Source organism: Triticum aestivum, chromosome 6B (genome assembly GCF_018294505.1).
Source record: "Triticum aestivum cultivar Chinese Spring chromosome 6B, IWGSC CS RefSeq v2.1, whole genome shotgun sequence".
Classification (NCBI taxonomy): domain Eukaryota; kingdom Viridiplantae; phylum Streptophyta; class Magnoliopsida; order Poales; family Poaceae; genus Triticum; species Triticum aestivum.
In genome coordinates, this window is record NC_057810.1 from 547,692,689 (window position 1) to 547,706,154 (window position 13,466).

General features: G+C 42.2%; 1 long non-coding RNA gene across 19 annotated transcripts; it reads left to right on the forward strand.

Annotated features, from left to right (window-relative positions):
• The first annotated feature begins 805 nt into the window (after positions 1-805).
• Positions 806-6,953, forward strand: LOC123137933 (uncharacterized). Of its 19 annotated transcripts, none has more exons than XR_006468584.1 (7): positions 807-1,285; positions 1,408-1,484; positions 1,574-1,730; positions 2,041-3,626; positions 4,418-4,541; positions 4,949-5,043; positions 6,340-6,953. It is a non-coding gene; the product is annotated as an uncharacterized lncRNA (long non-coding RNA). The 19 variants fall into 19 exon arrangements; XR_006468596.1 differs by lacking the exon at positions 6,340-6,953 and having other exon boundaries at positions 2,041-2,981; positions 3,530-3,626; positions 4,949-5,981; XR_006468594.1 differs by lacking the exon at positions 6,340-6,953 and having other exon boundaries at positions 808-1,285; positions 2,041-2,135; positions 2,907-2,981; positions 3,530-4,541; positions 4,949-5,981.
• The last annotated feature ends 6,513 nt before the right edge of the window (positions 6,954-13,466 follow it).

Consider the following 13,466-nt stretch of genomic DNA (forward strand, 5'->3'; position numbering starts at 1 on the left):
AGAAAATTACAATGCAAGGATAGCATAACTCATGTGAAGAAGCAAAAACTTAGGCTCAACCGATACTAACCGATAGTTATTGAAGAAGAAAGGTGGGATGCCTACCGGGGCATCCCCAAGCTTAGATGCTTCAGACTTCTTGAAATATTATCTTGGGGTGCCTTGGGCATCCCCAAGCTTGAACTTTTATGTCTCCTTAATTCCTCTCATATCATGGTTTCTCTTTTTTTTATCAAAAACTTAATTCACAACAAACTCAACAAGAACTCGTGAGATAGGTTAGTATAAACCAATGCAAAACCTTATCATATTCTACTGTAACAAATCACTTAAATTATTATTCAACATTGAATACTAAATGCCTCTGCATATTTAATACTCCTATCCTCAAATAGAATCATTAAACAAGCAAACATATGCAAACAATGCAACCATAACAGCAATCTGCCAAAACAGTATATTGTGTAAAGAATGCAAGAGTATCAATACTTTCCTGACTCCAAAAATTATGAACTAAAATTCCCACTATAATAAATTTTATCAGAGCTCAATTTAAAACAAAACAGAGGCAAGCCAACTCACCTCCAGAAGGCTCCCCCGATTTGGGCTTCGTTGACCGTTGGATCTGTCTTCTGATGCGTTTGAGCCATTGGATTTTTACAGCAGTAAAACCTAATTTTCACCTTACGGTCATCTTCGCTGGCCAATGACGGGTGGGCTCGGGTCGTGTGCTTGTTGGCTGGGTTCATCGCCCCCGCGTGTAGGAAGTTTTGGCCAGTCTGCTTCGCGCGTTCCGCGGCCAATCCAACCCTCGCCTCATCCCACTCCCACTCCAGCCGCCAGACAAAACCTAGCCCCCTTGCCCAATGCCCCCCGATCCCCACAGCCGTCGCACGACTTCGCTCCTCCTTCCCTCCCACCGTACCCTCTCCTTGCTTGCATCCGCCTCCTTTCCACCTCCGCCCGAGCTCCGCCTTCCTCGCCCGCCTCCTCCTCCTTGCCATCGGTGGAATCAGTGAGCATAGGGGCAACAGCAATGGCTGGATGCGATGAGCTTGCCTCCGGTGGCGCCAGGAACCTGCAAGCAAAGGGCGACCCCATGGATCCATCCCTGCAGGGAGAGAAGATGCGGATGGAGGATTGAAGGATAGGGGGAGGTAGGCGAGCTGGCGGGGTGGTCTCGCCGGCGATGACAGGGCTGACCGGCCGGAGTTGGATCGAGATCCCGGCTCGGCTTGGCTCCAACTCCCTCTTTCACCTCTCCGCTCCCCGGCACTCAAATCTGGTAAATCTCCTCTTAGTTAATTGTGCTCTTGGACGATTACCGGATTGGTTATCAAGAGGAATCCTGATGCTACCTTGGAACTGTATGGTTGGCTGATTTATCTTGTTTGACCCCTGTTCCAGGCTCTTCTGCACACATAAGTAGCTATGGAAAGAAAGCTTGTAGTGGAGTGGGTTCCTTTGTATGATCTTGGAAGATGGTCTGTGTTGTTGACTATGGACTTCAGACCGTTTCTATTTTCCTCCATGAACCTACCACTGATGCTTTGGAGGTGCTTGCTTTGTGTAGATGACCTCTGAACCTCATTAGAAAGCATGGCAACGGCTTAAGGTTAGCGCATTTCGAGAAGCCAACAGATCACCGCCTACTTCCTTAGGCTGACAATCACCTGCGGGATAAAGTGTGATGTTTTGCCTGAGGGGTTGGAGCAGGACAGCAGGAGGAGGTGAGAACAAGGGTCGTTCCAGATCCACCTGAGAACCATCCAAAGTTTTTGTTAATAAATTTCTTCAAATAAGCAGTCCATCCTATTAATTACAATCCTTTTAGTTCATTTGAGTAGTAGCTTACTTAGTTGTTTATGTGCTTATGAACAGATGAGTACACTTTTATTTTGCTTGGCAGGGACAAGATCTTGCTGTTAATCAAATTCCTACAATATTTTTTCCTGATCTGAATTATGAAATTTGCTTTGTTAACATCTTCATATATTGTCACCTAAAGGGTGTAGGCTGAGACGATCGTTTTATTTGCAGACAAGATCAAGGACTGGGCCAATGTGGTCGTCGCGCACGAACCAGTGTAGCCCATTGGCGCTGGGAAAGTTGTATCAGCGGCTCAGGCACATGAAGTAAGTTCCTCCATTTAGGTGTATTGGTGTTTCTGAACTAGCAGACACACATCAGTTTTGTAAAAGGAAGCACGAGGCGGCATTAAAAGAGATCAGTCAGATTCTTCTTCCAGGTAGTACATGTTATCACCCATCTGGAATTAAGAAATGAAAAGGACTGATCTGATGCTGGCTGAAAAATCAGTGAAGGGGAACAACTGCTACTTGATTTTGATTTGCGTATTTATTTTGATACCAAAGTTACAGTTGTGAGGATGCTTCCCTGAAGTTAACTTTGCTAATAAGTTAGTATACAAAAAATTCTGACACATAACATTAGTCTCTTCCTTTAATCGTCGGTGCATAACCATCGGGCACTGTACAAGGTCTTAGGTCTCCCGGAAACAAAAGAGAAGAATCTTGGGCATGAAAGAACAACTTTATTGTTTGATGCTAGCTGGATGATTCCCCCCCCCCCCCCCCCCCCCCTCCCCACCTAAATTTGATTGAATTTATTCATGAGTTCATCTTTTCTAACAATTCTTTTTAAGATCTGCTTTATGTTATTCCATATAATTGATACTTTTGTCGTGAATAACCAGGTTCTATCAAATTTACACTAATCGTACCGAAGGGATCTAATCTTACTAAACCAAACTTGCTGCTTTTGGCTTCCAAAAACCAAATTTCTCAACTCAATTGCTGTTTCAGAGGGTATTGAAGCAAATAAGTGTTCTAGCAGGAATAGCATGTTTTAGCTTTCAATCTCATGAATATACTGATCTGTTTCAGATACCTCAGTACACTGTCAGTTGCTCCATTGATAGCGTTAGTTGGCTTTGCACTGTATGAGCTGGTTTTCCGTCGGTAAGGCCTGCGCATTGTGTTTCTGCTCAATACTTGTTTAATCATGCATACTTATGTTTGAACAACAAATACACATCCTGGTGATATTTGCTACACAATTCCTATGCACTCAATATTTTTAACCTTTTGTTACCCAACATAAATATGTGCTCCAGGTGCATTTTTGTGCCCATCCGCTTTCATTTTTACACTCCTGATGAACATGTCGATGTGATGAGGGGTGTTAACAGTCTTGCTCTGTAGTAGTGTGAAGATCTGGAGGATGCAGGCCATGGCCTCCTCCAGTCTGCCTTGGCATGTGTTACATTGCTTATATATATGGATGGGTAACCACTTGACAGTTTGTCCGTGCTACTCGCCATTTCCTCTCGAAGCATATGCTTGCAGCATAATGATTAATTTTCTCTGAAATAAATGCCATACATTTTTATTATCTATTTGTTCTTGTTTTTTTGTGTTCTTCATTAAACCTAATCCTTACCTGGTATTGTTTTCTGAACTATGTTATCGTAGTATTTTTTTTAATAGAACACTGTATCATGTCATAGGTTGGTCACGACGAACATTGCTTCTTTGGATTAGCTTGCATAGGTTGGTTGGTGATGATGCTCTCCTGTGGACCGGCAGCCGTGGTTTGATTTAGATGTAAAATTCACTAGCCTCTGTTGTTTATCAGTTCCGTGCTGATAGGGAATTTGGGGCGAAGATAGAAAGGGAATGCTAATATTGATCGGGAATTTATGCCTGTTACATTTTAGTTATAAATCAATCTTCCTGGTGATTGGTTTGGCAATAACTACACACTTTAAAATTTTCATCTTTTGGGTCTGCATAGATGATTTCCCCTGAGGATTGTAGTAATGTTTAAACAAGTACTAAAAATACTACTGGAGGTTGGGCTGCGCCAATGACGCGTCTCCTGAGCCAGATCATTTCCTTCCTTTAATTTTTAATCATGGTCTAGCGGTTTCAAGAACCATTTATCAAACATTTAAGGATATTGAACATAGTATGTGACTATGAAAAAAAGGTTGTCCTTTCTTTCAGGTTGTCCACGGGAGCTATGGCAAAAAGGCAACTTGCTTGAACTGAATCAGCCATTAGCTTCTTATTATGTACATATCTGAAAAAACTGTAGGTCTACCTCTCTGTAGAAATACACAAGCATTCTAACCTATAAGGTGGTTGGGCGACCCGCCCACCCAAGCGCTCCTTCGATTTTTCTTAGTTTTGAGCCTTTGATCGGGCCTGGTCGCGTCAACGCTGGTGTGCCAGCCGTTTGATTTTTACATATTTTTTGACCCATGATTGTTTCAAGCAATAGTGTTGTCAATATATTAATTACTAGATTATGTTACTATTGTATATTAGAAGAACTTCATGATATATGTATTTATAGGATTCTCTGATATTTGATGCAAAATATTGATGGCCAGGTGAATACAGTGGACTCTTCAAGATTGAGGGCAAACTGCATATGCCGAGGGTGTCCATCGACAACCTGCCCAATGTCCATATTCACCGAGGAGTACAACCAGAGACACTGTTGACTGCGTGTAGGTCTGGAAACCAGACAACATCTCTGAAACCTACTATCCCCTAAAGCATGAATCTCTATGCTCAGTTTGGCTACAACTAATTTGTCATCGTTTTATCAAATTCCATAATGCAAACAACCTATTTTTCCATCGAGAGAAAGAACATTAAGAATTTTTGCACATTCTGTTGTAGCAAGAGTGACTATGAATAGCAGTAGTGTGTTTGGCTATTTGTTCTTGTGGCTTCCAAAAAACCCTGGAATGTTTGTTCTGCTGGTACAACTCTCTTTGGCTAGGACATTTTAGCTTTGGATAACATAAAGGGACCTAAAATTTCTTAATATTTTATATCACTTTTTGTATGGATGTTCTTCATGCATGCTCATCTTCCACGAGGTCAATCCAATAATGTCACGCATTCCTCAGCAGGCGCCAAGCCCTCCGACGCCCAGCCGTCCGCTATGGTCTCTGCCCGAAGAAGGATTATGGTTCTCCACCTCTCTGCTACTCATATTAGAATTCTGGTATGTTCTTTCTTTCTTTATTTTCTGTCAACAAAAAGGTGGAACCTGTTCTTAATTTCCCATAATGATTTTGATGACAATTTGTTAGTGTATTTCTAGCTGGAATTGCATTATATCTTACAAATTCACAATGCAACCAATTAATAAGGAGAATAGAAGCATTTGCATCCATCTAACATATTTGTATGATATTTTTTCAAAAGCTCAAGGTTGTAGATGTGGCGCTGTATGAGGCGATCATTAGGATGGAAAATAAATTAATGTTAAAATATTGTTTGAATTTCCTTCGTTCTGTAAATGGCAATACAAGCTATGTTTGCGCCATGATTCTATTCCAATTTTTTTAATAACTGGTCATTAACGACAGATAAAATGTTCTGTATTGAAATGGAGCATTTGTCAGTTTGGGTTTAGTAGGTCAGAATGGTTCTATTCTACAGCAGGATTATGTAACCAGTTCAAGAATTGATGAGTTTTTGAGCCCTATGATCTCTGTACACTAAGGTTTGCATGTGTTTTTTGTGAAATATACGTCCTGCAAGTCTTACGTGTCTTGTGTTGTTTCCGCTTTCCAATCCACAGGCTTTTGATATACTTCAAACGAGATTCTTTATATGTTGTTCGATTCCTCTTGCTATCACCACAAGGGGAAATTGCTTACGGTGGCAATATGCTCTTCTATGTTGTCTGATTGACTCTTTTTATTAGCATGGAGAAAAACTTTTAGTTCACTAAGATTAGTTTATGTTCACATTGCTCTGTATATAAAAAAGGATTGTTGTGCTGAAAAGGTGTATGACATTCTGGCAAAACATTGTTTAGTAAGAAAGTATGTAGAGGTGAAATGTTGTGGATGTTCTGACAGGGAGATACTTGGACTAACTTTACCGTCACACCTTATTCAATATTCTGGGTATTGGGTTATGTTGTTTTCCTCCCAATGTCATGTGATATCTACTGGACTATAAATCACATGCTTGAGAGAGCGAGCATGCTTCTTTCCATGGTTTATTTTATCTCTGTTTGTACCCATGCAACTCTTAATGAAACATTGCATTTATGTTGTGTTTAACATGCTCACAAAATTGAATAGAAACCCTTGTGATGTGGAATTCATATTAAATCTATGGACTAGCTCATTCAGGTATCACAGGGAAAAACAATATTTGTTTTCAGGATTCAGTTTTGGTTCTTTTGGTAAAAATAGTGAGACAGTGATCTTAATGAAACATTGCATAAGTCGCTGGTATAATCTGCAACTGGCAAATAAATTTGTATAACTATCTATTTTATCAGGTAAAAACACCATCATGTTGGTGCATGCATCGGTTGTGAAGAAGATTTGTGTATGACGATGCATTGCTGACCATAGAGCAATGCAAGGCTTCAGGATATGGATGGCAACTTAGGCTGCGTGGGAATCCCTCCGCTCCGTAACTCCCCTGCAGAGCGGAGCTCCATACAGTATAAATTTGAGGAGCGGCCAACAGGTTGCTCTGCACGCTCCGCTCTCTGGTGAAGGAGGAGGAGTAGAGGATTGCCGAACCCAGCCTTAAAGACTTGACGCATTGCCACTTGCTTCTACGACCATGGAAGTGATCAGTAACTCCCCTGCAGAGCGGAGCTCCATACAGTATAAATTTGAGGAGCGGCCAACAGGTTGCTCCGCACGCTCCGCTCCCTGGTGAAGGAGAAGGAGGAGAGGATTGCCGAACACAGCCTTAAAGACTTGACGCATTGCCACTTGCTTCTACAACCATGGAAGTGATCAGTGCTTTAGTGTTGAACTATTGATTAATCCCTCTTATTTCTTTAATCTATGTGACGGTGCTCCTTGCCATAAATACTTGTTATGTGGATTCAATATAAATAATGTTTTAGGCATGTTTGATATAAACAAATGCCATAGATGATAGCTATTATGGAGACGTTGCGAACTATTGTTCAACTACAATTTTTTTTTGAGGAACCAGTAGGAGCTCTGACCAGTTAATAAGGAAAACTGGCCGAAAACTGATACATAAGCAATGCACACACTGACCCCGAGGCCGCGCCCCTGACGAGTTGCTGATTTTTGTCACCCGATTAACCATATTTGAAGCCGCCGCTCCAACATCCACACCGACCCCGAGGCTGCGCACCAGGTGAGCTGCCTACTCCGTCACACAAGCAACCAGAGTCGACGCCCTACAACCATTTCCGGAGCCGCTGCTTCGACCTACAAACCCCAAAGAACACACATGCCGACCATGAGGCCGCGCACCAGGTGAGCCGCCTGCCCTGTCACCCGAGCAACCCGAGTCGACACCCTACAAGCATCTCTGAAGTCGTCGCCCTGCCTTACAAATGCAAGCTACACACACGCTGACCCCAAGGCCGCACACTAGATGAGTCGCCTACTATGTCACCCGAGCAACCGAAGCCGACACTCAAAAAGCACCTCTGAAGCTGCCGCTCTGACATCCACGCCAACCCCAAGGCTAGCCATCGATACTGCCACCCAAGTGACCAGTGCCGACACCCTTCCATGAAAGCAAAATCCGAAGCCGCCACTCAGACTTCCAAACTGACCCCAAGGCCGCGCACCACTCGAGCCGATGGCTCGACCACGACGTCCGCACGCACGCTGGCATGGCAACATCAGCTGTGAATGGCACCGGTCTTGTCATACGTATCAGCAGGAGCACGGGCCACATTACTCTTCATGCCATTCTGAGCAGCCGAGATGTTGACTGCTGGTTGAGATTGATTTCCATGTTGAATGGAAGGGAGACCTATTTGAGTTCCTGTATGAAAGGGTAAAGAAGAAGGGGCATGCTGTCGTGGTTGTTGTTGAAGGCATTTGTCAGGAGTTGATTATCGGGACTGATGACCAGAACCGAGAGCGGGATGAGTATGTCAACATGTTGTTCCTTGACATTGGCCTCCTATAAAGTTTACATGCAACTCTATGGTTACTTATTTCTCTTGTCGTTGTTGTATGAAAACAATTGTGTTTTTGTTGATGGCAGCTTGGGCTCATTTTTTAGGAGAATGAGATGTGGGATAAACTACTCTGAAATGTTTAGTTCCCTTCAAACAATTTATTAGCTAACTATTTTTGGCTGTTGTTACACATCATACAATTTTACTTTGATGTTGTCATCTTGCCTTTTATGTATACAGTCAATTAAACTTTTACTAAGTTCTTACCGTATGTATTTGCTCAAACACGGTTACTGAAAAAATGCAAATATTTTTAACAAGTACAAGGTTTTAAATGGGACTCTGTGTCATTTGGCACAATGGGTCATGTTATACAAGTATAATTTTTTGGCGCAACGAGTTATACATTTTTTTTCAAACTCAGATTTCGCAATGTGATAAGACATTTTCAAAATAGCATGGTTTAACACATGAGCTTTTTACTACGAGTATCGAATATGTCCTTGCAGAATGAAACTCTTTTCATCGACAACATGGCTTTAGCGGATCTCTGCGCCATTTGGCGCAACGGGTCAACTGGTATTCAAAAAGATTCAATGTTAGACCATGCTCTGGGTTTTCTAGGGAATTTTTGCAACAGCGGTAAACTTTCTGTTTTCAAACAGCAACATGCAAACTAGCAAAATAAGCGTGACAAAGGCTATCCTTGACACTTTTATTGAAAATAAAGATGCAAACCACTATTCTAACTAACAGCAAGCAAAAACTAATAAAATAAAATGACGCTCCAAGCAAAACACATATCATGTGGTGAATAAAAATATAGCTCCAAGTAAAGTTACCGATGAACGAAGACGAAAGAGGGGATGCCTTCCGGGGCATCCCCAAGCTTAGTTGCTTGGTTGTCCTTGAATATTAACTTGGGGTGCCTTGGGCACCCCCAAGCTTAGGCTCTTGCTACTCCTTATTCCATAGTCCATTGAATCTTTACCCAAAACTTGAAAACTTCAACCACACAAAACTCAACAAAAAACTCGTAAGCTCCGTTAGTATAAGAAAATAAAACCACCACTTAGGTACTGTAATGAACCCATTCTAAATTCATATTGGTGTAATATCTACTGTACTCTAACTTATCTATGGTTCATACCCTCCGATACTACTCATAGATCAATCAAAATAAGCAAACAACACGTAGAAAACAGAATCTGTCAAAAATAGAACAATCTGTAGTAATCTGTATCAAACGTATACTTCTGGAACTCCAACAATTATGAAATAAATATATGGACCTGAGAAATTTGCCTATTAATCATCTGCAAAAATAATCAACCTAAAAGCACTCTCCAGTAAAAAATGGCAGCTAATCTCGTGAGCGCTAAAGTTTCTGTTTTTCACAGCAAGATCATATAAACTTCACCCAAGTCTTCCCAAAGGTTCTACTTGGCACTTTATTGAAACAAAAGCTATAAAACATGATTACTACAGTAGCATAATCATGTGGACACACAAAAACAGTAAGGATAAATATTGGGTTGTCTCGCAACAAGCGCTTTTCTTTAATGCCTTTTAGCTAGGCATGATGATGACAATGATGCTCACATAAAAGATAAGAATTGAAACATAACGGGAGCATCATGAAGCATATGACTAGCACATTTAAGCCTAACCCACTTCCTATGCATAGGGATTTTGTGAGAAAACAACTTATGGGAACAATAATCAACTAGCATAGGATGGCACAACAAGCATAGCTTCAAGAATTTAAGCACATAGAGAGGAAACTTGACATTATTGCAATTCCTACAAGCATATGTTCCTCTCTCATAATAATTTTCAGTAGCATTATGAATGAATTCAACAATATAACCATCACCTAAAGCATTCTTTTCATGATCTACAAGCATAGAAAATTTTCTACTCTCCACATAAGCAAACTTCTTCTTTATAGCATACGTATCATCACAATAATCATCATAAATAGAAGACATGCTTTCATCATAGTAAATTTGCTCATCAAAGCTTGGGGGACAAAAAATATCATCTCCATCAAACATAGCTTCCCCAAGCTTGTGGCTTTGCATATCATTAGCATCATGGATATTCAAGAAATTCATACTAACAACATTGCCATCATGCTCATCATTCAAAGATTTAGTACCAAACATTCTATAGATCTCTTCATCTAGCACTTGAGCACAATTTTCCTTTCCATCATACTCACGAAAGATATTAAAAAGGTGAAGCGTATGAGACAAACTCAACTCCATTTTTTTGTAATTTTCTTTTATAAAATAAACTAGTGCTAAAAGAAGAAACAAAAGGATTCGATTGCAAGATCTAAAGATATACCTTCAAGCACTCACCTCCCCGGCAACGGCGCCAGAAAAGAGCTTGATGTCTACTACACAACCTTCTTCTTGTAGACATTGTTGGGCCTGCAAGTGCACAGGTTTGTAGGACAGTAGCAAATTTCCCTCAAGTGGATGACCTAAGGTTTATCAATCCGTAGGAGGCGTAGGATGAAGATGGTCTCTCTCAAACAACCCTGCAACCAAATAACAAAGAGTCTCTTGTGTCCCCAACACACCCAATACAATGATAAATTGTATAGGTGCACTAGTTCGGCGAAGAGATGAAGATACAAGTGCAAAATAGATAGTAGATATTGGTTTTTGTAATCTGAAATAATAAAACAGCAAGGTAACAAGCGGTAAAAGTGAGCGTAAACGATATTGCAATGATGGGAAATAAGGCCTAGGGTTCATACTTTCACTAGTGTAAGTTCTCTCAACAATAATAACATAGATAGAACATATGACAAGCCCTCAACATGCAACAAAGAGTCACTCCAAAGCCACTAATAGCGGAGAACAAACATAGAGATTATGGTCGGGTACGAAACCACCACAAAGTTATTCTTTCGGATCGATCTATAAAAGAGTTCGTACTAGAATAACACCTTAAGATACAAATCAATCAAAACCCTAATGTCACCTAGATACTCCATTGTCACCTCTAGTATCCATGGGCATGATTATACGATATGCATCACACAATCTCAGATTCATCCAACCATCATAAAAGTACTTCAAAGAGTGCCCCAAAGCTACTACCGGAGAGTCAAGAACGTGTGCCAGCCCCTATGCATAGGTTCCAAGTGTCACGAAACCCGCAAGTTGATCACCAAAACATACATCAAGTGGATCAATATAATAACCCATTGTCACCACGGTTATCCCACGCAAGACATACATCAAGTGTTCTCATAAAAGACTCAATCCGATAAGATAACTTCAAAGGGGAAACTCAATTCATCACAAGAGAGTAGAGGGGGAGAAACATCATAAGATCCAACAACAATAGCAAAGCTCGGGATACATCAAGATCGTGCCATAGAGGGAACACGAGAGAGAACACGAGAGAGAGAGAGAGATCAAACACATAGCTACTGGTACATACCCTCAGCCCCGAGGGTGAACTACTCCCTCCTCGTCATGGATAGCATCGAGATGATGAAGATGGCCTCCGGTGATGGGATCCCCCTCCGGCAGGGTGTCAGAACAGGGTCCCGATTGGTTTTTGGTGTCTACAGAGGCTTGCGGCGGCGGAACTCCTGATCTATTTTCTGTTCTGGAAGTTTTAGGGTACGTAGGTATATATGAGTGCAGGGGGTGCATCGGAGGAGCTACGGGGGCCCCACGAGGCATGGGGGCGCGCCCAGGGGGGGTGGGCGCGCCCCCCACCCTTGTGGGCAGCCCGTATCTCCCCTGACGTGCACTCCAAGTTCCCTGGGTTGCTTTCCTTCCAAAAATAACTTCTCCAGTTGATTTCGGTCCGTTTTGACTCCGTCTGATATTCCTTTTCCTCGAAACACTGAAATAGGCATAAAACAGCAAATCTGGGTTGGGCCTCCGGTTAATAGGTTAGTCCCAAAAATAATATAAAAGTGGATAATAAAGCCCAATATTGCCTAAAACAGTAGATAAAGTAGCATGGAGCAATCAAAAATTATAGATACGTTGGAGACGTATCAGCTCCCAATGACACCACGAAACTTCACCACAACGGACTATGGCTCTGCGGTGACCTCAACCGTCTAGGGTGCTCAAACACCCAAGAGTAACAAGATCCGCAAGGTATTAGTGGGGGGAATCAAATTTCTCTTGGTGGAAGTGTAGATCGAGGCCTTCTCAACCAATCCCTAGAGAATCAACAAGTTTGATTAGCTAGGGAGAGAGATCAGGCGAAAATGGAGCTTAGAGAATCAATGGAGCTTAAAGGTGGAAGAGGTAGTCAACTCGAAGAAGAAGACTCCACTTTTATAGTCAAGGGACAAATCCAACCGTTATCCACCAACTCAGCCTGCGATACACGGTACTACCGCATCATACAAGTGGTACTACCGCAAGGGCCTACGGTACTACCGCGGAGAACTGCGGTACTACCGCTGGCATGGCAGGGGCTAAGACCAGTCCTGATGCGCTAAGGCAGGGAGCGGTAGAACCGCTGGTGCGGTACTACCGCGCCCCCTTGCGGTACTACCGCAAGGCAAGAATAGTCTAGGATGAGAAGGCACGCACATATAAAAATACATCCCTGACTACTTCCGCTGAGTTTTGATCTATGCAAAAATCCGACACGGTACTACCGCAAGCATGGAGCGGTACTACCGTGTAGGGAGCGGATGTAAAAAATTACATCCGCCCCTACTTCCGCTCATGCTGTTGTGCCTGGCTAGAGCCCACGGTACTACCGCGCCCATGGAGCAGTACTACCGCGTAGGGCGCGGATGTAAAAAATTACATCCGCCCCTACAACCGCTCGAGCAGCTACACCTGGCCTGAGGCCACGGTACTACCGCTCCCAAGGAGCGGTACTACCGGGAGCACCTACAGTACTACCGCCTGCCTCGGTTCAGCAACACTAGGAGTCCTTCATTTTGCAGAGACACGGAGAAACGGAGGATGCTCCAAAGAGCCAAAGGAAAGGTGGTGCAAAAAGGAACAGACGTGTACGTGCTGATTCCACCCAAACCTTTCCAAGGCGGACCCCTCTTAATAGTATGGCTTTCCTACGACTCAAATCCGCCAAAAAGAAACGTAGAGAAACACCATCTTCAATAGTCTTTGAGGGGCACTAAATCGTCTTGTGTTTAGACATCGTATATCTGATATGCTCAATGCACACAATTAGTCCGCAAAAGCATTGTCATCAATCACCAAAACTACTAAGGGATAAATATGTCCTTACACCAAGCTTAGGCTCTTGTCACTCCTTATTCCATAGTCCATCAAATCCTTACCCAAAACTTGAAAACTTCACAACACAAAACTCAACAGAATATCTCATGAGCTTCGTTAGTATAAGAAATTAAATCACCACTTTAAGCCACTGTTGCAAACTCAGTTTTTATTTATATTGGTGTAATATCTACTGTATTCCAACTTTTGCATCATTCATACCCCCCGATACTACCCATAGATTCATCAAAATAA